This window comes from Oryctolagus cuniculus, chromosome 10 (genome assembly GCF_051225735.1).
Source record: "Oryctolagus cuniculus isolate XC-2025 breed Fujian yellow rabbit chromosome 10, ASM5122573v1, whole genome shotgun sequence".
NCBI classification, from domain to species: domain Eukaryota; kingdom Metazoa; phylum Chordata; class Mammalia; order Lagomorpha; family Leporidae; genus Oryctolagus; species Oryctolagus cuniculus.
In genome coordinates, this window is record NC_142876.1 from 38478444 (window position 1) to 38505518 (window position 27075).

Here is a 27075-nt window from a genome sequence, read left to right on the forward strand (position 1 = left end):
GCTATGAGATATGGATCAAAGTTAATTTCTTTGAATGTAATATCCAATCTTTCCAGAATCACTGCTTGGAAAGACTATATAAGCTCCACTGAATTAACTTTATACCTTTGATGACAATCAGTTTTCCATAAATGAGTATTTTTAGGTCTAATTCTTCTGGGCTGTACTTTAATCATTACACTTGTCTATGTCTTCACCAATACCAAGACTTTCTTAATAATTTCATATTTACAAGTCTTGAATTGAGGTCAGAGTAGCCTTTTAACTTTTATTATTTTTGAAATTGCTCTGTCCAGTCTACATTCTTTACTATTTTATGAATTTGATTTAGCTTGTTAATGATACAAATATTTAACTTGAATTGTGTTGCATCTGTGCAGCAACTTGTTAAAATCAATTGTATAATAAGATTTAGTTTTCTAATGCATGAACAAAATGTATCTTCCCTTTGTTTAAGTGTTCTTTAATTTTGCACAGTAATATGTTGTAGTTTTCAGTGCACAAGTCCTTCACGTTTTTGTCATCTATTACCACACGTTTTTAATGATATTCTAAATGTTAATCTTTAAATTTAAATATCCAAAGCTTCATTGCCAGTAGGGGCAAATAAGTTGATTTTTGGAGATTAATTCTTTGCATGGCAATTCTATTAAATATATCTATTATTTCTAGGTGTATTTTGTAGCTTTCATTAGATTTTCGACATAGTTAATATGTTATCTGCTAAATAAGGAGCTTTAGTATTTGCTTTTTAACCTGTTCGCATTTTATCTCTTTTCTTGCCTGATTGCACTAGTTAGAATCTCCAAAACAGGCACCGCCATTGAGGCACAGTGGATTAAGCTGCCATCTGTGAAAGCAGTATCCCATATCAGAGCACCAGTTTGTATCCTGGCCAGTCCACTTCTGATTGACCTCCCTACTAAGGTGCCTGGAAAAGCAACAGAGGATGGCTAAAGTCCTTGGAATCCTGTGACCTACATGGGAGACCCAAATGGAGTTCCTGGCTATTGCTTTCTGGCTGGAGCAGACCTAGGTGTTGTGGTCACTTGAGCAGTAAACCAACAGATGGAAGATTCTGTGTGTGTGTGTGTGTGTGTGTGTGTGTGTGTGTATTTAAAATCTGGCTCCCACAACCCAGTGTACATGAATACAGTTATTCAATTTTAAGACAGATTCTGGTGCATATATGTATCCCAATAGAAAAATTAATTATCAACTCAATGAAAACACTTATGTGCATATTATTTCACCTTTAGTCTTACAAAATCTACTGATTTCTAAAATTGTTTTGGAATACAATTTTGCATTATTCAATTAAGTTGTTTCATATTTTTAAAATTCAGTTAGACTCTGTTGTCACGTTATTCATTCTATCCTGAGAGGATCCAGCTGCCTAAATGATTATTTTTCTTAAAAAATTTTGAAGGCATTAGGGTTCATTGTGTGCTGTAAAGCACTGTGAGTTTTGACAAAAGCACAAGGTCATGTATCCCCAATTACAATATCATACAGAATAGTTTTATTGCCCTAAAACATCATCTGTACTTCATCCATTCAACCCTTCCCACTTTCTCACATTTTCCCTGCCAGTCAATGGTCTTACAGTCATTCAAACTGGCTTCTTTTATTTATCAATATACATTTAAGATTTAACCATGTGTTTTCATGGATTGACAGCTCACAGCTTTTCATTGCTGAATAATACCCAATTCTATGGATGTATTAACTGTTGAAGGAAACTTAGTTGCTTCCAGTTTTTGTAAAGATGAATAAAGCTGCTATGAGCTATAGCATGCAGATATTAGTGAGAACATTTATTTTTATATCAGATGGCATAATACTAAGAAAAGCATTGGTTGGAAATATGATAAGAGTATGCTTAGCTCTGTAAGAAACTGTCAAACTGTCTTCCAAAATGGCTATTCCACTTTTATTTCCACTAGAAATTATGAAATTTCTATTGCCCTGCATCCTTACCAAAAATTAACAGTTTTTCATCTGTGATGACAAGAAATAATGAAATTTTATTTGATTTTGGTGTTAAGATAATGGGTCATCAAAGAAGGAGGTACCTTTCTCTGAAGGGAGGAGAGAACTTCCACTTTGACCATGGCCTTGTCTAAAAATGATCAGAGTCAGTGAACTCAGGGGGCTTCCATAGCCTTGGCAGCTCATGATAAGAGCCTAGGGTGATTACTGATGCCATAAACAAGAGTGTCAATTTGTTAAGTCAACAACAGGAGTCACTGTGCACTTACTCCTCAAGTAGGATCTTTGTCCTTAGTGTGCTGTACATTGAGATTTAATGCAATAACTAGTACTCAAACAGTATTTTTCACTTTATGTTTCTGTGTGGGAGCAAACTGTTGAAATCTTTACTTAATGTACGCTAAACTGATCTTCTGTATAGAAAGAGAATTGAAAATGAATCTTGATGTGAATGGAAGGGGAGAGGGAGTGGATAAGGGGAGGGTTGCGGGTGGGAGGGACGTTATGTGGGGGAAGCCATTGTAATCAATATTCCGTACTTTGGAAATTTATATTCATTAAATAAAAGTTAAAAAAAAAGAAAAAAAATGCTAGTCTCATAAAATGAGTTCAGAAATACCCCTTCTGATTCTACTTTCTTGAAGAGATTACAAAGAGTAGTTAGGATTTTTATATAAACTATTCATAGAATTAATCAGGGAAATTACACATGCTAGGGGCTTTCTTTTTTTGGAAGGCTATTATTTTTGAATTTTAACAATAAATATAGGCTTTTTTCTACAACTCATTCTTGACAGCATCATATGATTCCTCTTGTATGAATTTTGGTAGTTTATGTCTTTCAATGAACTAGTCCATTTCATCAAGATTGTCGAGTTGGTGAACATAAAGTCATTCACATAATTCTTTTATATGATTCCATACATTTAAAATTTTTATTTGTTTTTCTAAGAGACAACAGATGATAGAGACAAAACTTCCATCTGCCAGTTCATACTCAAATGCCAGCAATAACAGAAGCTGGACCAGGGCCACAGCCAGGAGCTGGGAAAATAATCCAGCTCTTCTATGTCTCCCAAGATCTGCATTAGCAAGAAGTTGGAGCTAGAGCTGGGAATCAAATCAGGGCACTTGAATAAGGGATGCAACATCTTAGTCACCAGGCTAAAACCCCACTCTATAGATACCTTTTCATAAAGTGTTTCCAATTCCTCCCTCAAATTCTTTACTACATTTCATTCATTCCATGTGTCTGCATTCCATAACTACAAAATACATTGTTGCTGATATTGTTTTTGACAAATACTTATTTGTTAGAACACTGAAGGGTAAAATTATTTTAAAAAGTTATCTTAATACTATCATTCCTTGATGCTGTTCATTTTTTTTTAAAGAGATCTCAGATTCTGACCAATATTATTTTTATCCCTCTAAAAAACTTATTTTGCTGTTGCTGGTAGATCACTGATGCTAGTGATGGATTTCCTCAGCTAGTGTTTTTAGAAAAAATCTTTTTCTACTTCAATTTCTTTTTTTTAATTTTTAAAATTTTTTTTTTGACATGCAGAGTGGACAGTGAGAGAGACAGAGAGAAAGGTCTTCCTTTTTCCGTTGGTTCACCCTCCAGTGGCCGCCGTGGCCAGCACGCTGAGGCCGGTGCACCGCACTGATCTGAAGCCAGGAGCCAGGTGCTTCTCCTGGTCTCCCATGCGGGTGCAGGGCCTAAGCACTTGGGCCATCCTCCATTGCCTTCCCTGGCCACAGCAGAGAGCTAGACTGGAAGAGGAGCAACCGGGACAGAATCTGGCGCCCCGACCGGGACTAGAACCTGGTGTGCCGGCGCCGCAGAAGGAGGATTAGCCTAGTGAGCCGCGGCGCCGGCCTCTACTTCAATTGCTAAAGATAGTTTCACTGTAATAGAATTCTAGGTGAAAAGTGTTTACTGTTAACTTTTTAACTATTTAACTTTCTTTTTCTGCTTACTTTGATTTAAAAGCAGAAAGAGGGTGAGAGAGAGGGAGAAAGAGGGTGAGAGAGAGAGAAAGAGCAAGAGAGTGAGCTAGCTTCCATCTGCTTTCATTGTTCATATGCCTCCAACAGCCAGAGCTGGGCGAGACTGAAGCCAGGAGCTAGAAAATCCATCTTGGTGGTTATGGAAGTGGTGGTAATTGTTGTTATTCTCCTTCTTTCTCCTTCTCCTTTCTCCTTCTCCTTCTCCTTCTCCTTCTCCTTCTCCTTCCCTTTCTCTTTCTCCTCCTCCTCCTATTTCTCCCCCTCCTCCTCCTATTTCTCCCCTCCTCTTCCTCCTCTTCTTTCCCCCTTCTCCTCCTCCTCTTTCTCCTCTTCCTCTTTCTCCCCCTCCTCCTCCTCCTCTTTCTCCCCCTCCTCCTCCTCTTTCTCCTCCTCATCCCTAATTTCTTCTTCTCCTTGTCTCTCTGTCTCTTCTTAAGCTGGGTAAATATTTATAGACACTGAATAGAAATAGAGTTAAGAATATGCATTTTCTGAGTTGAAAAATAGTATTTCTGGTATTTCAGATTAGGAAAGCTTTTTTTCTACTAAAATCACAAATCATAAATATTGCTAAATGTTTTTTTGTTAATATGACAAAATATGTAACACATATTCTTTTTAACTGTAAAATTGCACATTATTTTATTGTGTTATATAAAATTTTTCTCTGCATTTTTTCATATTTAACTAATATTCTTGGTTACATTTTACTCTTATTTTTCAGAATTTCCTTCAAGAGACATTTTCTCTTCCTGGAGTACATACTTTACACATTCTGTAAAGACAATCTGTCACGAAAAACACTTTCCATTCTTTCTTGTTTGAAAAATGAAATGACATTTATGGTTCATTCTTGCATGGTAATTTGCCTGTATAAAGGCTTCTATAGTAATTACACTCAATCCATTTAAAATACAATTTCACTTTCTTTTGACTTCATTGTTTCTTTTTAAATTAATTGTTAGTCTGGTGCTTTTGTGTATTTATAACAAGTGTTCTTTCTAGGTGGTTTAGATCTTCTCTTGATCTTCAGTGTTCTGATTTTTATTAGTATACATGCATTTAGAATCTGCTGTCTGTATCAAGAATTCCATCAGCCTGTGATCTAGTTAAATATTGCCTCAGCACTTGCTTTCCCATTCATTCCTCTTCTCCAACTATGATTAACATGGTAGTCCCTTTCATTCTATTCACCATATTTCTTGACCTCATTTTATATGTTCCATTTCCTAGTCTGTTTGTACTTTTTCATGATTTGTTGTTTGTTCATCACTAGAGAGTATATGTTGATATATGTACTATTATGAAAAATAAAATATTCAAGGCATATACCTTAACCATGCATGTATCATCTGATTGATCTTTCCAGATAGGCAGTTTGCTACTGTCTCTTTTCCATGGGAAACAAAGTTGTATCCACAAATTGTCTGTATAGAACTTCAAGGAAATTACCTGAAATACAGAATTTGAGTCTACAAAATAAGATAGCCTAAAGTGAAATCCAATATAGAATGATGTAACTTCAAACAGTTCATGGAAAAATAGAATTACAAGATAAAAATATAAAATATTAACTGTTTATCAGTATAAACACCATCACAGTCTCCCTTCCAAGTGCTAACCAGGCCCCACTCTGCTTAGTTTCTGAGATTGGATGTGATCCAGTGTGTTTAGGGTGGTATGGCCATAGAACACATGTAAGACATTTTTCTAAGCTGTAACACCAGCTGCTTAGTTCATCTCTAAGATATTGAGGAACTAGGAATTTAACCTTAACATTAAACGATGATCAATGGGTGTCCTTTAAAGATTTTCTAGATTTAAAAAAAAAAGAGAGAGACATTGATCACTTTTGCGTAAAATTTATATTACAACTCTGCTGTTACCTGCAGATGCTCTGGACACAACTCTTTTAGTACCCATGGAGAAGAAAGCTTGCTTCACTTTAATTTAACAGTAGGAACTGTGTAGAATGAACCCAGAGATATGTCTATGGTTTTGCTTTTATTTCTTCTGTTAATTGTTGAACCTTTCAAATAGGGTATAAGCAAGATTAATATTTTTTTTTCTTACAAGTTGATGTGGGTGGTCTGCCTCTGCAGGCTCCATCTTCTACATTGTTTCATTCCTTCTTAAAATGTGTTATCCATATGCAAACTGCTATTTGGGACATTGTCCTCATAAACTTCTTGAAAAGCACCAGTGATTTTGCTATTTTTCCACACAAGCATCATCATAAACTTGATGTTTGTTCTTCCTTCAACTTTAACAGAATTCACATAAATGCTGACAGGGTACTTTTCAAACTGATGCCTTATCCTTCTTAGCATCTCAAACTATAACCTGTTCAGATGTATTACAACAAGGTAGTATGAGTTTATTTTGGAATAAGATATGTTGAAATCCACGCATAATAAACAAACAGGTAGATAAATAAAATCAACAAACTTAAGGGCAACTAGATTCCCATGTTTTATGTCTGACCAATCCTTTGCTTACATTCTAGATGACATTATCACTATTACAGAGAGAGATGACAGGGATTTCAAACACCAATTGTTCTTTCTATATCTAATTAAAAAGGCTCACCACACAAGAAAAACAAATAAAAATAAAAACAAAAAACATAAGAATTTTGAAAGGATATGCTGAGGACCTTTTACTTATTAAATGAACCTAGACGTATATGTAACTTTGAAAATAAATCCGTGGCTGGTGCTGTGGAGTAGCGGGTAATCTGCCACCTGCAGTGCCAGCATCCCATATGGGTGCTAGTTCAAGTCTCAGCTGCTCTGCTTCTGATCCAGCTCTCTGCTAAGCTCTGGGGAAGCAGTAGAAGATGGTCCAAGTCCTTGGGCCCCTGTACCCGTGTGGGAGACCTGGAAGAAGCTCCTGGCTCCTGGCTTCAGATTGGCTCAGCTCCAGGTGTTGCAGCCATTTGGGGAGTGAACCAGTGGATGGGAGACTTTCTCTCTCTCTCTCTCTCTCTCTCTCTCTGTAATTCTGCCTTTCAAATAAATAAATAAATCTTTTTTAAAAGGAAATGTATTTAATATAAAAGTGATAAATAAGTACTCTAAGAAAAAGTGGACGGTAATCAGTAAACTGCACCTGATCTTGAATCTGCCATAAATTGGTTAGAAGACCTTGAATATTCACCAGTCTTTTCTGGTTCTTAACTTCTTCATCTGTAAAATGACATGATTGTCTGTAAATGTATGTGATTTTGTTAGATAATTAGTGTAACTTCCACACTTATCAATCTATTATTTCATGAAAGTTATGCAAATAGGATAGAATTTATTTGGACAGAAGGGAACATGTTCTCAAAGAAGCAGAGTGAGATAGGACAGGTCAATGACTGGTGCTGAATTTTCTCACTAGAGCAAGAGAGGCTCAGGCTGCTGATGTTACCAGGGAATGGAACTGGGTCGTTGTATGTTGTGCCTTCACTGTATAAGTCTAAGTATTTGAATGTGAGATAATTAATTAGCTCCTTTGTTTCTTTTCCTTTGGTTCACCCTGCAATGACCGCTGCAGCTGGCGCAACACGCTGATCCGAAGCTAGGAGCCAGGTGCTTCTTCCTGGTCTCCCATGCAGGTGCAGGGCCCAAGCACTTGGGCCATCCTCCACTGGCCTCCCGGGCTACAGCAGAGAGCTGGACTGGAAGAGGGACACCAGGACAGAATCCAGCGCCCCACGGGGACTAGAACCCTGTGTGCCGGCGCCTCAGGCGGGGGATTAGCCTATTGAGCCACTGTGCCGCCAGTTCCTTTGTTTCTTAAAAGACCAAGAGATGACAGAGGTGTATCAGAGATGGTCGACTGAGGTAGTCATTTACCCACAGAATTGTAGTGTTGAGACTTGGGGATGCTAAGCTTATTTTATGTTTACAGCATAAAGAGGTAAAATATCTTGCAGAGTAATATCTAGGCAGAGTAAAAGTGGAAGATTGAATTGGTTACCATGTAAAATTCCATCAGTAAGATATTCCAATTAAAAAAGCAATGCTAATTGCTAGGGGTAGGGTAAATCTCAGGAGTTAATATGCAATTTATCATTCATACAAATTTTATTATCTCAACAAATCAATGATGAATTATGATAATTCTGTAGATCTACAAAATCTGAGTTCTGTGCTGCCAATACAATATTTTAAAATAACTGAACAATATTTATTTACTAAAAATATTTATTTATTTGAAGGGCAGAGTTAGAGAGAGAGAGAGAGAGAGAGAGGAGATTCTATCCTCTGGTTTACTCCACAAATAGCCGCAGTAGCAGGAGCTGGGCTGATCTGAAGCCAGGAGCCAGCAGCTTCCTCTGGTCTCCCACATGAATGCAGGGGCCCAAGCACTTGGGCCATCTTCCACTGCCTTCCCAGGCCATTATCAAGGAGCTGGATCAAAAGTGGAGCATCCTCCATCTCAAACTGGTGCATATATGGTATACCAGTGCCGCAGGTGGTGGCTTTATCAGCTATGCCAGGGAGCTGGTCCCGAGGAAAAATATTTTTTTTTTTTTTTTGACAGGCAGAGTGGACAGTGAGAGAGAGAGACAGAGAGAAAGGTCTTCCTTTGCCATTGGTTCACCCTCCAGTGGCCGCCGCGGCCGGCGTGCTGCGGCCGGCGCACCGCACTGATCCGATGGCAGGAGCCAGGAGCCAGGTGCTTTTCCTGGTCTCCCATGGGGTGCAGGGCCCAAGCACCTGGGCCATCCTCCACTGCACTCCCTGGCCACAGCAGAGAGCTGGCCTGGAAGAGGGGCAACCGGGACAGAATCCGGCGCCCCAACCGGGAATAGAACCCGGTGTGCCGGTGCTGCTAGGCGGAGGATTAGCCTAGTGAGCTGCGGCGCCGGCCCGAAAAATATTTCGTATCTTAGATGCGATTTACAAAAGTTTATTGTTATTGCATAGAGGGATATTTCACCAATAATTTTAAAATTATAAACATTATTCTTATTTCTTGTGTGGGTAATAAAAATGGACTGACCTTTTGCATTTTTGTGAACTATAATTTGATGTTTATAGGAAATGGAGTTGTGAATGCTATGATTCAGAAATTATAATATAAGAGTGAATCTTTTCCCTAACTAAAAAGTACCCTGATTCCTCTATGGAGAAGAAGACAAAGGGCTTTTTATAGGTGGACTTCCATTATGGTGAAAAAAAAAAAAAAAAACAAAAACAAACAAACAAACAAAAAAAACCAAAAAACAAACTAAATCCAAAGGATGATTTCACCTATTAGTAGTGCTCATTCGCGTTGCAGAGAAACTTTGATTCTTGAAATTTCGGGGTCGGGGGAAACAGATCATGAATCCTGATGATCTAAGAGAAAACAAATGTGCAACTCTATAACCACAGAATGAGTTAAACTTTGTCTATGTCATGAAAAGTTCTAAACAAAAAGTGAGAAAACACATTTAATCATCCAGATATTTTACATGTGAAAATAAGTGTGGAAATTAGAAATATGTTCCTAACTTGATTTTTCTCTTTATATCCAGGGCTATCTTTTAGAATTTTCTGCCATGATGAAAACGTTCCATCTGTGCTTTCTGACATGGCAATTGCTTGCTAAATGTGATGATGCAGTACTTGAAATGTGGCCACTGCACCTGAGGAATTGAATGTTTGGTTTTATTGTTTGATATACTGTTTTCTTTTTTTTTATTGTGATAAGAACACTTAACATGAGATCCACTGTCCTAAAAATGTTCAAGGGTGCAAAGCACTCTTGCTAACTATAGGCACAATGCTCTTCAGTAGAACTCTAGAACTTATTCATCTCAAATAACTGAAACTTTGTACCCATTGACTTGCAACTTCTCATTTCACCCACCTTCCAGCTTCTGGCAACCAGCACCTTACTCTCTGCTTTCATGGGTTTGTCTATTTTAGATAGATCATATATATGGATTCATGCAGAGTTCGTCCTTTCGTGGCAGGCCTAATTCACTTAGGATTATTCAAGATTCATCCATGTCATCACATATTCAGGAGTCCCTTCATTTTTAAGATTGTATTATATTGTATTATGTACTACATTTTCTTTGTCCATTTATTTATTGATGAACATATGCTTTGTTTTACTCTATTAGCATTTGGATAGTGAAGAAATGAACATGGGTGTGACAATAAAGCTCAGTGATCTTAATTGCAATTCTTTCACTAAATACACAGATATAAGATTGCTGAATAATAAGGTTGTTTTATTTTCAATTTTTTGAGGAATTTCCATGTTGTTTTCTCTAGCAACAATATCATTTTGAGTTCCCATCAGCATTTTCAGCAATACTTTTCTTTTGTTTATTTTATAATAATCACCCTAACAGGTGTGAGATATCTCATTGTGGATTTTATTTTATTTACATATCCCTAATAATTAGTGACATTCAACATCTTTGTAGAAACCTATTGGCTATTTGTATGTTTTCTTTGGATAATGGTCTGTTTAAGTATTTGACTCATTTTAAACTGGATATTGAGGACTTTTTGTTTGTTTGTTTGTGTTTGTTTTTGTTTTTTTTGACAGGCAGAGTGGACAGTGAGAGAGAGAGAGACAGAGAGAAAGGTCTTCCTTTTCCATTGGTTCACCCCCCAAATGGCCGCTATAGCCAGCATGCTGTGCTGATCCGAAGCTAGGAGCCAGGCGCTTCCTCCTGGTCTCCCATGCAGGTGCAGGGCCCAACCACTTGGGCCATCCTCCATTGCCTTCCCTGGCCACAGCAGAGAGCTGGACTGGAAGAGGAGCAACTGAGACAGATTCCGGCGCCCTGACGGGGACTAGAACCCAGGGAGCTGGTGCCGCAGGCGGAGGATTAGGCTATTGAGCCACAGTGCCAGCCGATATTGAGGACTTTTAAAAACCACGTTTTTTATTTATTTGAAAGAAAGCACTGTGACAGAGACAGGGAGAGTCAGGGAGAGAGAGACAAAGAGTTTGAGGGGCAAAGAAACAGAGATGGAGAGATGGAGAGAGAGGGATATCTTTTATTCTCTGCTTCACTCTCCAAGAAGGGACATAACCTGCTGTGCCATAATGTCTGTCCCCAGTTACTAGAGATTTTTGTTTGTTTTGTCTGCTTTTTGTTCTTGAGATGTATGAGATTCTGATGTATTTTGGAATTAATCAATTATCAGTTATGTGACTTGCAAATACTTTCTTCCATTCCATAGGTTGTCTTTCCAACCTCTTCTTTCATTTGCTATATGGACCTCTTTTAATTTCAGGGACTCCTACTTTTCTATTTTTGCTTTTGTTCTCTTTGTCGTTGCTATTATCCATGAAAGCATTGCCAAGACAAAGATCATCTTTTTTTCATATGTTGTCCTTTAGAATTTTTAGTTTCGATTCTTAGATTTGTCCTTAATCTGTTTAGAGTTGATATTTGTGTATATTATAAGGTTAGGGTATTTGTTTTTTATTCTGTAGGTATATATTCAGTTTCTCAAAAAATATGTGGATGAGATTATCATTTCTATATTTTATGTTTTTGACACCCTTGTAAAAATCAGGTGACCACATATGCCTAGATTGATTTACTTTTAAATAGTCTTACATGAGCAAGTGGCAACAATACTGCACAGGGCAGAGCTAGATGCTTCCTTTTAGCTTTTAATAGAACCTCAAATGAGCAAGGTAAATAATCTTACCAAATGACTGATTAACCAATTATTGTTTTCCGATGATCTTTTGAATTTCAAATTTAAGAAATAAACTATTATTAGGATGAACCTTTCTCTGTTAGTTCCACCCACTAACTGAAGTATGAGAAGTTAATCTCTTTGAAAGCTGCTTTATTCATGTAAAATTATCATTTTTATTATTTGTAGTGCAAAATTACTATCGTTGCCATTAATAAAAATAAAATAAAAGCTGGCAAAAGCCTCTGTCATCATGCACATAATTTTATGCAATAGGCAGTGAGAAAATCATCCATGACTCCACAGACATGAGTCACTAGAACTAGCTGATCCCCACATCAGACGCCTTTCAAAGTAAGAATATGGAATGCAATTCATCACAGTTATCCCAGGTCACCACGTGTTCCTCTGTGTCATTTCACAAGGGAACACGACATGACACGGTGTAATTAAAGGGATGCAATGTGGTGGCTCCCATTAGAAGGAAAGGATGTATTTTCCAGATCACCTCATAGGTCTTCTCTCCAGCTGCCACAGAGTGGTTCAGAAGCTTTCACAATGAAAGCTGGCCAATCTCGTGTGTTCAAATGCACAAGGTCTCTCCATTTCTGCCCATTTCTATTAAAAGCCAAGTCAACCACTGTCAGAGAATGTTACAGATCTCCTCCCTCAAGCTGTGATCTTGTCAGATCTTATAAGCCAAATGAGGTTGGGGTGGATGTGCACTTGGATAAGAGATCTATTAGGAGCAAAGGAAGGTATTCTGTGTTGAGATCAGGAAGTCATTTCACCTTCCCATTCCAAATGAGATCATTTTTGGCTAGTTCCTTCCTGTCTCAGTATCCTGGTCTGTGAGCCTGGACTGGAAACATGTTTCACAAATTGCACTCTTCTTTCCAAAGTTGAGGAGAGTCTTGTCTTGCTTTTCTGGCTCTGTTCCAGCTCAGCTAATTGCTTCCTCTTGCTTTAAATTCCCCCTGCAGAGTCTATTGAAGGCTGTCTTCTTCATTTATGACTCTAAACTATTGTGCCATGTTGCTGTGTGCTGGCAAGCAGCTGTTGCTCTCCATTCCAGCTGTGGTAGAATTTTTGTAGTGGCCAGAGTGAATTGTACACTTGCCATATTCAGTTGAATAGAGAGAAGTCATAAAGTTCTGGAGCTTGGCCCAATAACGCATGCCATTTTAGTGAAAAATTATTCTATATAATCATATAGATGCAAATGTATATATACACCCACAGTATAGACTTGTTAACTCACTACCATCTGCTGAGACAAATTCTCAAAAGAAATCCAGGGTGGTGAGGAAAAACGTGGGATGGAAATTATGAAATTGGAAAGTCTGGTTTCCATGATATTTATTTTTATTTTTATTTTTATTTTTATCTTTAGGCTTATCAAAAAGTCTTTAATTTCAATCAGTCAGAGAAAAAAATCTTATTCCAGTTCATAGAATTTTATTTAAACATTATTCATGTATCTTGATTAAAAAAAGTGACACTATCTTAACACCCATGAAAATATCTTGTATCATGCCAAAGGCTATGGGGCATAAATTGCTTGAGTTGACAGTAAGACAATTGCTTGAAATGATTCTGCTTTTGTCAAACACCTCCCTTATCCTCATTCCTATTCTCTATTGTCCCTTTTCTCATAGCGGTCATCAAATTTTTTGAGTCATTGGAGTTTTCCACTCTGATATCCCTGGTCTGTACTTCCCTACCCCTCACACAATGTCATACCCCTAGCCAATTTGTTTGGTTATACATATAGTTTCCCTATTGTAAAATATCAATTTTCTCAATAAGCAGTCTACTTTAGTTTAAAAGGAAACAACTTGCTTAAAATATTTTCCACCAAAATAAGCATCACTATGCTTATCTGTTTTACATTCATCCAGTCCAGAACAGCCAGGAAAGGGTTTGTGAACCCATATTGGAGTTATTCCATCATCCTCTCCTCTGCTCCACATTTGACCCCTATGAAACTCAGCCTCCATCAAACAGAAATTTAGATGTGGGATGTTCATTGTGGTTACATCCCAAAAATTTTAGACGTGGGGTTCCGTATCCTCGGACTTTTGGTCTTGGGTTCCATCTGTTAATGCGAAACTTGACTGACTCAGGAGATTCTCCTCATATCAAAACAGTTTCTCACTATAGAAACCTATCATCAACAATAGCCACATGATCAGGGCACATAAAAACCATGTCTGACAGCTTCCTATTGGAATAAATTCATACAAAATTACCTTAAACTTCCCCGTGCATTTTCATGCTTATATTTGGAGAAGACATTTTGAAATAAAAGCCAAGAAATCTACTCTGTAATATAAAAACTGTATTTGTTTTTTGTGGCTTTGGATGTCAGCAATTCCTTTAAATGAAGACATCAAAAAAAATTAAAATCACTAGAGGTTATTTGATAAACATTTCTCAAATTGTGCAGAAATTTTGAGGCCACACACAATATGGAATCATCTGGGTGGGAATGCTGAGGAGCCCTCAGAAAACTTGACTTTCAACACACCTGCTCATTTATTCAATTTCCTCTTAGAATTGGCTATGCAGGAAAACAGCTAATATTTATGGGGCATCTATTGTTGTTATGGTATATGTATATGATATATCACTTTACCTCACCATAATCTTTTACAGTAAGTGTTATTTGTACATGGTTAAATTAAGGAGATTAAAAATAAAACATGCTCATGGGCGTCCATGAGTTTGGACAGATCCTTTGAATTCTAGTCTTGGAATCTGATGTCTCATCGCTTTTATGACATACCAGCTCTTGCTATTTCTCCAGCTCTGTAACCATACTTTCTGTAAGGAATTCAGCACTGGCATGTATTCACATTTATGTGACAATATCACTCAGAAATTAGAGAATCATAAAATTCTATGATTTAAACCCCTTGAAATGTCATCTGGTTTTGCACATACGTAAGATTTACATGTTTTCTGTAGCCATGCATTTTGCATTATTAATAAATGAAGTTCTGTTAAACAGGCTGATCAAGGTGCAGTAAAGAAAATTATGCTTTTGTGCACTTTAAAACTGAGATAGAAGTTTTTCAAAATTATTTGAAGTATTTTTTTCTAGGAAGAGAGAATCATTAGGTATAAAAATTACAAATACTAAATAAGAAATAGTTCTGAGGTAGAGTTTCTGTTTTATAATATTAATATGTGGTTATGAATAAGACTAAAATGGGCAAATGTTTGAACATTCTGATTTGCATTGCCCTGAGTTGGGACATTCATTTGAATAGAATAGAGGTTTTAAATACAAAACTTGTCTTGGTCAATGTGAAATATTTAAAATATATTTAGTGAAATCTTAAAAAGCCTTGCCTGATCTTTTAGTGCCTTGGTGAGTATCTAACCAGTAACTGCCCCAGCTGTTGAGAGAAATGACTCCCCAGGATCTGAGTGGTGTATTTCTTCCTGGATCAGGATGTCTATTTAATCACTTTCCAACAGCCTCCTCTATTCACATGTCCACTTGATCTACATTAATTATTTTAACTGGCATCCTTGTTAAGTGAAATTGTTTTTCCTAGCCAGACTATAAATAGCCTCTACCTTATTCATCATTTATCTCTTTGGAGATCACACTGGCTGCATTTATAAAAAAAAAAAAAAAAGCCATGAGTTGGCCAAGACACAGGAAGCAGCCCTCTCGAGGGTAAAGGAATTTCACAGTTACTGGAGAGACACAGCTTATTTTTTTCTTGACAACACACCCAGGACAGGACATTGGCTTTCTTTTAAGTGTGAAAGATTGCTTTTGGTAGTGTGCTTTTTTTCTGCTGTCCAAGGAGTACACAAAGGCAAAATACCAGTAAAAAGAAGAAAGCATCAAGAATAACCAAAATTAATATAGCCACATCCTCTGTCACATCTTCTATTCCATGCATTCACTTATACACAAAGAGTAATTCAATGTTTAACTTTGTTTTAACAAAAAATTAAATAGAATAAGTTTACTGGGATTATGTATGGGGGTAAGAGTTATTTAATTTCTCAATATCTATTGTCCAACGTTGGGTAGGGGACAAACAGGGGCAAAAGAGATGAAGTTCATTGCAAAATAAGCCCAGGAGATTCTACCTCACATTATTATTCTTTCTGCTGAAATATTAAGGCTCTTCGTGTCACTCAGGACTCAATTACACTATGGTTACAAATAGCCCCATGATGTTAGTGGCTTCAAACAGCAAAACTTCATTTATTGTTCATGCTATGTCTCTATTAGCGGTCAGCAGGGCTTTTTGTTCTATGCTATCCACAATCAGATACCAGCGGAGGCTGCACTATTTGGGACATTGCTAATCACCTGCTAGGGTACAGATAGATAGCACATTGCTTACCAGTTTTAAAGACTTTTGCCTGGAAGTCACATCTAACTTATACAATGTTTGATTAGCAGAATAGGATACCAGGTATCACCTAAATTCAGATAGGAAAATACAGTTTTGCAGACTTCCTGTAGGAGGAGGAATAATTATAGACATACTAATTAAACAGTGTGAAAGACTTTTGTGAATCATCGTCCTGGTCTTAAATATCCATTTGCAGTTTTCTTCCTGCATGTCTTCCTTCCACTGGAGATATCATCCTTAAATCTACTCTGGTTCAATTCAAAGTACAGGATCTTTTGGAGATGCAGATAAGTCTTTATATTGGGTTTGGATATAACTACCTTGACCCAGACACCTATGAATAATAATAATAATGAAAAGTCACATTGAATGAGATCATATTGACTATTCAGAGGCTAACCACCAAAATGTCAATGAGGTTGTCACTTTCCCTTGTTAAAACAATTCTCATGTCGAGCTAGATTTCACTAATCTTAATTAACAATTAAAATTCCATGAGCCAATTAGCAGTCTATTTGGCTATGTGGCAATTAGCTGTTGTGACCATTGGCGAGATGCATTAAACTAAAGAAAGGAAAAAAAAAAAAAACATTTTATTTTGACAAAAAAACGATTTGCAGACAAAACCTGCATAGGCTTCTTGTTTTTTATCTGAGTATTTTTTTGCGTTTTTAAAATAGCTTTAATGTTTTAATTTGTCTTTTGTATACACTGACCTACAATGTGGGGGTGAAGGGTTGAGGGATAGGGAAGATAGATGAAAAACTGACAATTTTGTTCTTACTCAAATTTATGCTGTGAATTTTGAAAAAAAATCAGAGTAAGCAGCTGAATTACTAGTTGTGACCATTCTTCATACTTGAGGGGATTCTTACTTCTCCCTGATTTTTTCCACACTTTTAGTCTCAGAGTTTGTTCTTCACACCTTTTCAAATCTTTCCTATTTATTGAAAAGTAAGGGGCTGGCACTGTGGCACAGTAGGTTAATCCTCTGCCTGCGGTGCCAGCATCCCTTATGGGCTCCATTTCTAGTCCCGGCTGCTCGTCTTCCCATCCAGCTCTCTGCTATGGCCTGGGAAAGCAGTAGAAGATGGCCCAAGTCCTTGGACCCCTGCACCCGTGTGGGAGACCCGGAAGAAGCTCCTGGCTCCTGGCTTCTGATCGGCACAGCTCCGGCCATTGGGGCCATTTGGGGAGTGAACCAGAGGATGGAAGATCTTTCTGTCTATCCTTCTCACTGTCCGTAACTCTACCTCTCAAATAAATAAAATCTTTAAAAAAGAAAAAAAAGTAACATTTAAAAGTGAAACAGATCCTAGAGTATTTCAATTCATGTAACATCAGACTATTGTTTATTTTGAAAAAAATGAAAATTTGGGTACTAGTCAAAATTCTCTCAGTAGCAAGCAACTGACTCTTTACTCAAATTAGTTTATATTTTAAAAAGGTACATATGAGCTCTTAATCTGTATCAAATTAGCCTCCTCCACATTCAGAAACTTACAATAATGATAATTTATTTTTTATACAAGAATATATATATCATCAGATCTAAGTTGAACTCAACTTTAAGCTGAGTCTGGTTTCTTACTTTGGGTCAGGCTTATGTCTGTTCTATGTATATAAATTATAAAGTCCAGGCTGAAAGGGTAAGTAGCACATTTTACGGTGATCGAGGAAGCTCTAGAGGACAAACCTAATGGCGCAAATACCTTTTAAGGCACTGTTTACATCACATTTGTTAACATTCCAGTGACAACACAAGTTGTTGGGATGAACTCAATATTAGAGGCAAAGTAAACCTTTCTCCCGTGAAGAGAGTATTTAGGAAGAAAGTTCTTTTTTTTGAACAGCAATCTGATCTTTCACAAAGGTCATTATATTGCTTCATGTATCATGGCAGTCCCCGGACGGTAAATTAGAGTTTGTGCACAGCAAGACCCAGGTCAAATCAATGCCTTTCTCCTGCTGTCTGTCCACACCTGAGCTCTGCTCCTTCAGTGGGATGATTCTTTGGAAAATTCTAGCATAATGAAGAACACAACTCCTAATAGTCTGAGAGTTACTTACTTTGTATAAGATTATCCAAATGGAAAACAGAATTTTCCTCCCTGAGAAGCCACATGTATACATCAGAGGGGATTCTGATGGATTTAGCTGAGAGTCAATGTCTAACTCATATTGATGGCTGAAGTCAGAAGAATAATGCATGTGATTATCAGACCTCGATTAACCCATGTGTTGAGAGAATCAGCTATAACATTTGACAGTTTTGTTAGAATCATGTAGATTTGAGGTGAGATGGCAAAATGGGTTATTGTTATAAATGCAAGAAATGATTGATTATGAGAAGTGGAAATAATACATATATAGTACAGTAAAGTATATAATTAATATGCTTATATCTTACACAAAAGCACATAATTCTACAAAAATGCACAGATGCAGAATGGAAATTAGTGAAATTTACACTTTTGCAAACATTCAGATTGAGTTTTCAGAAAGGGAGCTCATTCTCTGGGTTGCAGAACTCAAAACTGACCTTTTCTTTAAAAATCACATGGGGAGTGATTGTTTCTACTTTTCTTTTAGATATTTACAGTAAATAATATCTATGTATCAGTTAAAATATTTATAATGAGCATCTGATAAAATTATTGACTTGCCAGGGAACTCAAACAGTATGTGATGTAGTACCTTTATTTAAAGAGAAGGAAAGAAAGGTATCAAGATAAAAATTGATTTTTGCAAAGTTATAGCTAGAAACTGACATGTCTGTTGTAGCCACACCATACTATGCAAATTAAAATAAACAAGCAAAATCACAATAATCACAGTAATTTTGGAATTAAATTTTAACAGACTCTTTAGCTAATAGTTCAAGGTAACAGAATGATGGCATTTCTCTCTCTCTCTCTCTCTCATTTATAGAAGCAGGCTTCTGTGGTTTGAATGTGTATCTCAAAGTTCATATGTTGAAAAGTTAATCTCCAATGCAAATAGTGTTAAGAGGGAGAACATTTAAATGTGGCTAGGACAAGAGGATTCTGTCCTCATGAAAGAATTAATGTATTTATTGTAAGAGATGGTTTATTATAAAAGTGATTTATGTCCTCCCCTTGCTCTATCTCTCATCCTCTTTCATTCTTTCACTCTTCCACCATAGAAGCACAGCAACAAGAACTCAATCTAGGTATTGGACTTCCCAGCCTCAAAAGTTGTAAGAAATAAATTCCTATTTATAAAGTTTCCAAACTGAACTACTGTTATAGCAATACAAAATGAAATAAAACTGGCACCAAAAAGTGGACCGTTATTCTAACATATTTCTGAAAATGTGGAAGTAGCTTTGGAACTTGGTGGTGCATAGGGACTAGAAAAATGTAGAGGAGTTGCCTAGAAAAAGTCTTTATCACGATGCAGGAACCATTAAGGGAAATTCTCATTAAGGGACTCAAAAGAAGACAAGAAACACAGGGAAAATCTAGAACTGAATATAATTGACCTAGGTGGTCATTTCAGGACGTTGACAGAAATATAAACAGTAAAATTCATTCAAATGAGGTCTTGGATGGAGCCTAGAAACAAGATATTAGAATCTAGAGGAAAGATCATTTTTGTCAATTTGCAAAGTACTTGGTAGAATTTTTTCTATGTCCTGGGGCTTTGTGGAAGGCAGAACTTAAGAGCATTGATTGAAATAAGATGTCCCCTAGAAGAAATATCAAAGCAGCAAGGTATCCAAGGTGCTGCATGGATTCTTTTGGCTATTTGTAGTAAAATGAGAAAAGATTTAAAGATGGATTAAAAGGGAAGCTTAACAGAAAGACTTGGAAAGTTCTCAGCCTGGGCATGTACACAGTAAAAAAGCATATTTAAGAGATAATTCTCGGTCATCTGGGAGTGAACCAGCAGATGTAGGACCTCTCTCTCTCTCTCTCTCTCTCTCTCTCTCTCTCTGCCTCTCCTTCTATCTGTATGTAACACTGACTTTCAAATAAATAAATAAATCTTTTAAAAATAAGATAGAAAATACTAACACCAATTGATCATTTGATAACTACACTATTATAGACAAAAGTAGGCCATGCTCTACTTACCAAGACAATGTAAGAATGCCCTCCATGGCTTTTCAGACATCTTCACATCTTCCCTTTCCATCACAGGCTCATAGTTTTAGAAGGCTGCATGACCTTGTACAGAGGCCTCTGTTCAATGCCATCTTGGGACTCTGATTCTTGCATTCCAGTGCAATGCTACTCAATACCCCAGATGTGCCTCAGGCCACCACTCCAGAGGATCCAAAAAGCCTAGTGGTGTTCACATGGTGTTGATTTGCAAAGCCACAAAAGGCATGAGCTGTGCATCCATAGTGGTCTCCATCTAGCTTTTGAAGGATGTCACAGACATTCTGGCATTCTGAGAAGAGACTTGCCTAAGGAGTAGACCTACTTCAGAGAGCCCTCGCTACAGAATCATCCAGCAGAATTATGGGAGTAAGGTTATTGCAGAGAATATCCTCCAGGCAATGTCAGTGGAGCTGTGGAAATATGGCAGCCCATGAGATCCCAGATCTGTAGTGCCTTGGAAAGCTGTAGGCCCAAGACTCCCACCTGTAAGAATGAACTGATGCAAAAAAAGCCATAGAGGCAAAGTTGACTGAAGTTTTGTGAGCCAACTCACAAAACTGCTTTCCCAGGCTATGGCAGAGAGCTGGATTGGAAGAGGAGCAACCAGGACTCAAACTGGTGCCCATATGGGATGCCAGCACTGTAGGTGTCGGGTTTATCCACTATGCCACAGCACTGGCCCCACAGTTACCTCTTTTTTCTGCCAATTTCTCCATTTGGAATGGGAATGTCTATTCTCTGTCAGTCTAACCATTGCATATTCCTTGTTAAGATTTATTTATTTAACTGAATAGGAAAGAAAGAGAGAGAGAGAGAGAGAGAGAGAGAGAGAGAGAGAGAGAATAGAGACAGAAATAAAGCAGAAATAGAGGAAAGGAGAGGGGAGGAGAGGAGAAGAGAGGGAGAGAAGCAAAGAAAGAGGGAAGTCTTCCATTCACTGGTTCCCTCCCTAATTGGCCACCACATCAAGGAGTAAGCCAGGTGGAAGCCAGGAGTCAAGAACTGCATCTCTGTCTACCACGTGGGTGGTAGGAACTCAATTACTTGAGACATCATCTTCTGCTTCCCATATTCATCAAGAGGGATCTGCATGGAAAGCAGAGTAGCCAAGACTACAATCAGCACTCTAATATGGGATGTAGGGGTCCCAAGTGGTGACTGAACTGGCTTTTCCACAATACTGACCCAACCACTGTATTTTAGAAGCTTGCAATCCATTTATTTTCAGGCCCCCAGCTTAAAAGGAATTTGCTTTGCTTTAGGATGAGGTTTGCCTTGAGTTTCACCTGGATCTGACTTAGATGAGACTTCGGACTTTTATGTTGTTGCTGGAACAAGTTGACTTTTGAGGTCAATGAATGCATTTTCCTTGTGAGAAGGATATGAATTTGGGGGGGGGGGGAGCGGAGGTAGCATTCTGTGATTTGAATGTATCCTGGAAAACCCATATCTTGAAAATTGAACCTTTAGAGTAATAATCTTGAGAGAGGACACTTGTAAGAGGTAATTAGGTCATGAGCCTATAAATGTCATTATTGTGAGCTTATTTTTTATGAAAGTGAGTTTGGCATCTGTCTTGTGCTCTCTCTCTCTCTCTCTCTCATTTTCTTGCCTCAACCAGAGGATGACAGCATGACTGCTGCTGGCACCCGGCCTTTGGACTTCCCAGCCTGCAGAACTGCAAGAGGGCATTTACTTTAGGAGCAGCTCCGTTTGTGGAGTTCTGTTATAGGAACATCAAATGGGATAGCACACAAGCAATCCCTTTCTTTTTAATGATTTATTTAATTATTTGAAAGGTGGAGTTACAGAGAGATAGAAGGTGAGAAGAGAGAGATATCTTCTACCCATTGGTTCACTCTCCAAATGGTCACGTTAGAGAAGGCTAGACCTGAAACCAGAAGCCAGGAGCTTCATCAAGCACTCCCATGTATATGCAGGGGCTCAAGCAGTTGGGCCACCCTCCACTGCTTTCCCAGACACATTACTTAGGGGCGTATGGGAAATGGAGCAGCTGGGACTTGAATCCATAGGGGATTTTGTTGCCACAGACAGCAGCCGGGCCCTGAAGCAATCCCTTTCTAGACTATATTCCAGTTCGAAGCTATGACATTTAGACATCCAAACTTTCCACAAATCAGAGATTGACAAAGATGCTGAAATGCATATCCTGCTACCCCATGCCCAGAGTTATACATGGCCTTCTCTTCTATCTAAATTCCCTCAGGCATATCTAAACAGAACCATGCATGTGTTGGGGGTTTGACAGAATTAACCTGAATCTTTAATTTTGTGATTTTGTTCTTGTAGGATAATATGGGATGGAAGATAAATGGTAGATGTATAAAAGTTAGGATCAGAAAGAATAATGAAATTTAGTCAAAGAAGTAGCGTATATATTTATAGTTGAGAAAATCACATTTGCAAGCATTACAATGGTATCTGTTTCAACACCATATGTGTGGTATAAGTAAGCCCACCTGACATCTTTTAGATAATAAGAGAGAAAACAAAGATTTTTAGTTTGATTAGAATGTTGTTAGCTGAATTGTGTTCTGTTCTTTCTCACTTTGGCCAGAGCCAATTTAAGCAGATCTTCATTTTCTTCTCATGCTCCATTTCCACCAAATGTCTTTTCAGTTCAGATAAAGCCTCTCTCAGCCAGACTTTACTTCTGTCTTGCACTGGCATAATTACAGGAAATTGCACTGTTTGCTCAATTTTTGCAAATTGAGCTAATGCAAAACTATGTAAATTATTTACCAAAAAGGAGCAAAATCAAACAAGTAAATGGGTCTGTGCTACACATTAAGGGAACAGAGTGACACAGCCAGCTTCTTGGTTACAGAGCCAGCTTGATTAACTCAGCCCTGGGCTACACAGCGGGTCTGCCCTTGCATGGCTCTAGTGAGCATTAGAAGAGGTAGCCCTACCCTCACACTGCAAAACCCTTAACCAAATATTTAAGTCAGCTGGAAAATTTGAGGCAATCAATAATTTGCTCTGATTAAGACAGTTATTTGCTATGTCTCTTCTTTCTTCCTCCCTTTTCCTTCCTACACTTATCCTTCTATTCTTCTCTTTCTTCTCATTTCTTCCATTATTGTAAAGATCCATTCTGCATTCCAGAACAATGGTCAAGTAAGGGTGCAGTTTTCAATTCCATGTTTGTTGTTGTTGTTGTTCTTTCCTGTCAGGCCATTATAATTACACTAGAAGCATGATTAATAAAGATACTTGTACTTTGGTAGACATTTGAAACATTATTTCTGGCTGTGTGGTTAATACAAAATCGGGGAAGAGTGCTCATGGCAGTGAGTATTCCATTCACACCTAACCTCTAACCATACACTCTATGCTTCGGAGCATTTGCTATGTTTCTCGTGTGTTTTATTTTGGATTACTGCTAGTTTTTCTCTTCACTTAATTATTGTAAAAGGTAGAGCAGTGATCAAGAAATTAGGTTGAGAGCTAAGATTGGAAACAGATGTTTTCACCTATCTCAAAGTCTTTGGCCATAGGTTTCACATTTGTGTTAATCCTGGGAAGAGACATTTATTTTTTATTTTAATACAATTTAATTCAATTTACTGTATCTTTCGAATTCTTCTAAATGACCCATGAGAAGAATAGATAGTTTTAAGTGAAAAAAATCCAAGCCATATATATATATATATATATATATATATATATATATATATATATGTTTGGTAATCTGATAATGAATCTGTAGCCTAACAGTTTAGAAAACAAATGAGTTGGCATAAACTTGTGAATTCTATTCTTTGAAGAAAGCCATAATCATCCTATAGTTATTCAACAAGCCCTGTGCAAAGAATGCAGTGGTGAACAAGATAAAGATGGTCAATTCCTGAGGCATATATGGAAGAAAAGGGAAATGAGTTGGATTTTGAACAATGGATGAGGTTGAAAAGTTAAGTGGCAGTTTGTAGGTATTGCTGGCAGGGACAATAGTACAACAAAATATAGTAGAATGTGAAGTAGTTTTTTCAGAAATAATTTGCAGAAAGATCTGGGGAACACATGAATTACTTTGTATACATGAGTCACACTAACACATTTATATGCATACATGTATAATTATACATGTGCATTTATGTGAGTGCTTGCATATGTCATGTTTGGAATTTTAGTTAAGAAGTCAATTGACCTACTTAATTGACATGTTAGGAAAACACATTGTGAAAAATCTCCACTTGATTTTAGTGTTGTTTTTTTTTTTTTCTTCAGTGTCTGGTTGGCTATATTTTGTCCTATTGTCACAGCTTAAGCAGCATCAAGTTCCATCTGCCTTTTGACCTTTAATATCTGTAAGCATATGAAAATGAAAATGAATACCAAACCTATGGTCCCTTGGCTTGTTTTTGTGCCAGAAATTGTTTTATTTCTTTCTCTTCTATTATATTTGTAGAAATCAAAATTTAGGGAAAAAACTCTCTTAGACTACTTATCGCCTGTTGTCAAAGATTTCTAATTTTGATCAAAAGTACATAGTCAATCTCAGAAGCATAGTCTAAACAAAAAAAATTCAATTAATTCATTTTCTTACATTCAAAACTAGAAAGCACTTGGGAAAATCGTTGAAGCTTTGAATAGATACTATTATAATTTAATAGTTGGAATATAAGATATTCTGCTATTGGTTTAATTAGCTTAAAATTCATATATATATATATATGAGAAATTATACATTTATCCCCTCCAAGCCTACTGTTAGATTTGTTATTTGTCTTTAGAATTATTATTATTATCATTATTTTTAAGATATGTTTATTTATTTGAGAGGCAGAAATACAGAGAGGGGAGACAGAGAGAAAGGTCTTCCATCCAGCAGTTCACTCCCCAAATGTCCACTTTGGCCAGAGCTGGGCTGATCTGAAGCAAGGAGCCAGGAGCTTCTTCTGGATCTCCCACATGGGTGCAGGGGCCCAAGCACTTCCCAGACCATTAGTAGAGAGTTGGATTGGAAGAGGAACAGCCAGGACATGAACCAATATTTATAGGGGATGCTGGCACCACAGACGGAGGCTTAACCTTATGCTACAGTGCCAGTCTCTAAAGTTATTTTAAAATATTCAATTAAGAAAGACCAGTGGTTTTCTTTTGAACCTATTCACCTCCGTAGCAGCATCTGCACTCTTTTTAAACATAATCCATTTATTTTGATTGCTTTTGCTTCATTGGTTCTATTTTTTATTACTTTTTTCCCCTGTTCATTCTCTAGGTATTTTGCTAATCCATACTTTCCTGAGATTTTGTGTTCTCCATTTTTCTCTTCTCTCACAAATATCTTTCCCAAGCAGTATCTTTGACTTTTACAATTTCAACTCTCACCCCAATGCGATGACTAACAACTCTTACAACTTGTTACAATGCGACCAATTTTCTGCATTGCACTCTCACTCTAAATATACTTGCTTTGTATTCCATTCTGGATTTGCAGGTATTTACAAAATTTCTAATGAAATTGTTCTTGTAAACATTTTTCTTCCTGTTTCCCACTATGTTTTAATGAAATCACCACTCTTAGTTACTGAACTAACTAATAATCTCTGATTCTATGTTTGGTAGTTCCTTCTTTATTTTTTACATCAGTATCATGTAAAATGTTCTTCCTTTCTAATTTTTGATTCATACCTTATACTATTTGATTTCCTTGTTATATTTATATGTCAAGCCTTCAGTATCCCTTGTCTGTTATATCCTTTAATTAATCTCTCCCATACTGTGCCCATTGCCCATAAAAATGAAGACTCTAAGGAACATTTCTCTCTAACATAAGAGTCTACCTTATGTCAGACCTGATGATGTAATAAGTCAAACTGACTATGTTTGTTAGAAAGTATAGAACGAAATTGGGAAATAATTATAAGAAATTGCAGGAAATTTTTTATCATGCATTATGTAGTCATCTCATATTGAATTTCGTTTTATCTTTTCCAATTTTATTAATGTATTTGAATTTTCTCCATTGCCTTTTTTAGCCTCTACTTAATCATGTTTTGTGAATTTCTAAAAGTTTTTCTTTATCTAAATACTTGGACCATCTAATACCAAACATTTTGGTGTTAAACAAAAGACTCTCATGTATTATTTTCTCTCACAATTTTTGGGAGATTTAAATGACTGGGCTCAGTCAGGCAGCTCTTATTCAGGGTGTTTCATTGAGTTGTTGTCAGACAGTGGCTGAAGTTAGGGTTGTCTCCAAGTCTTCCTCACTCAGATACATGTCATCTGCACTGGGAAGACACTGATGGCTGGTGGAGGAGAAACAGCTGGAGATCTTCAAAGACCTCTCTTTGTATCTCTATGGCCTTTCTAGCAAGGCAGATTCATGCTTCTTTTTTTAAGGTTAATTTATTTATTTTAAATTCAGATTTACAGAAAGAGAGAGTGAGATCTTCCATTTGTGGTTGATTCCCCAGATGGCTGAAAAGGCCAGAATTGGGCCAATCCAAAGCCAGGATCCAGGAACCAGGAACTTCTCAGTCTCCCATGCAGGTGAAGGGGCCCAAGCACTTAGGCCATTGTCTGCTGCTTTCCCAGGCCATAAGTAGGGAGCTGGATTCGAAGTGGAGCACTTGGGAATCTAACTGGTGCTCATATGTGATGCCGGCACCATGGATGGTGGCTTAACCCTGTGCCACACAGGCTGCCCCATTACCTTCCAATACTTGTAATGTGAAAGATGAACTATAGAAAGCATTCAACTATACTGCACCATGTCTGGTGCAGACAGATCACATAATCTGCTATCTAAATAAGACACTTTGAAAGATCGAAGATTGCTGTTAATAACAGCAGATTTTAACTATTCTAGGCATCCAGGGATATGGTTCAGCTTTCTTAAGTGGCATTGTAGACTCTACTCTCCATGCT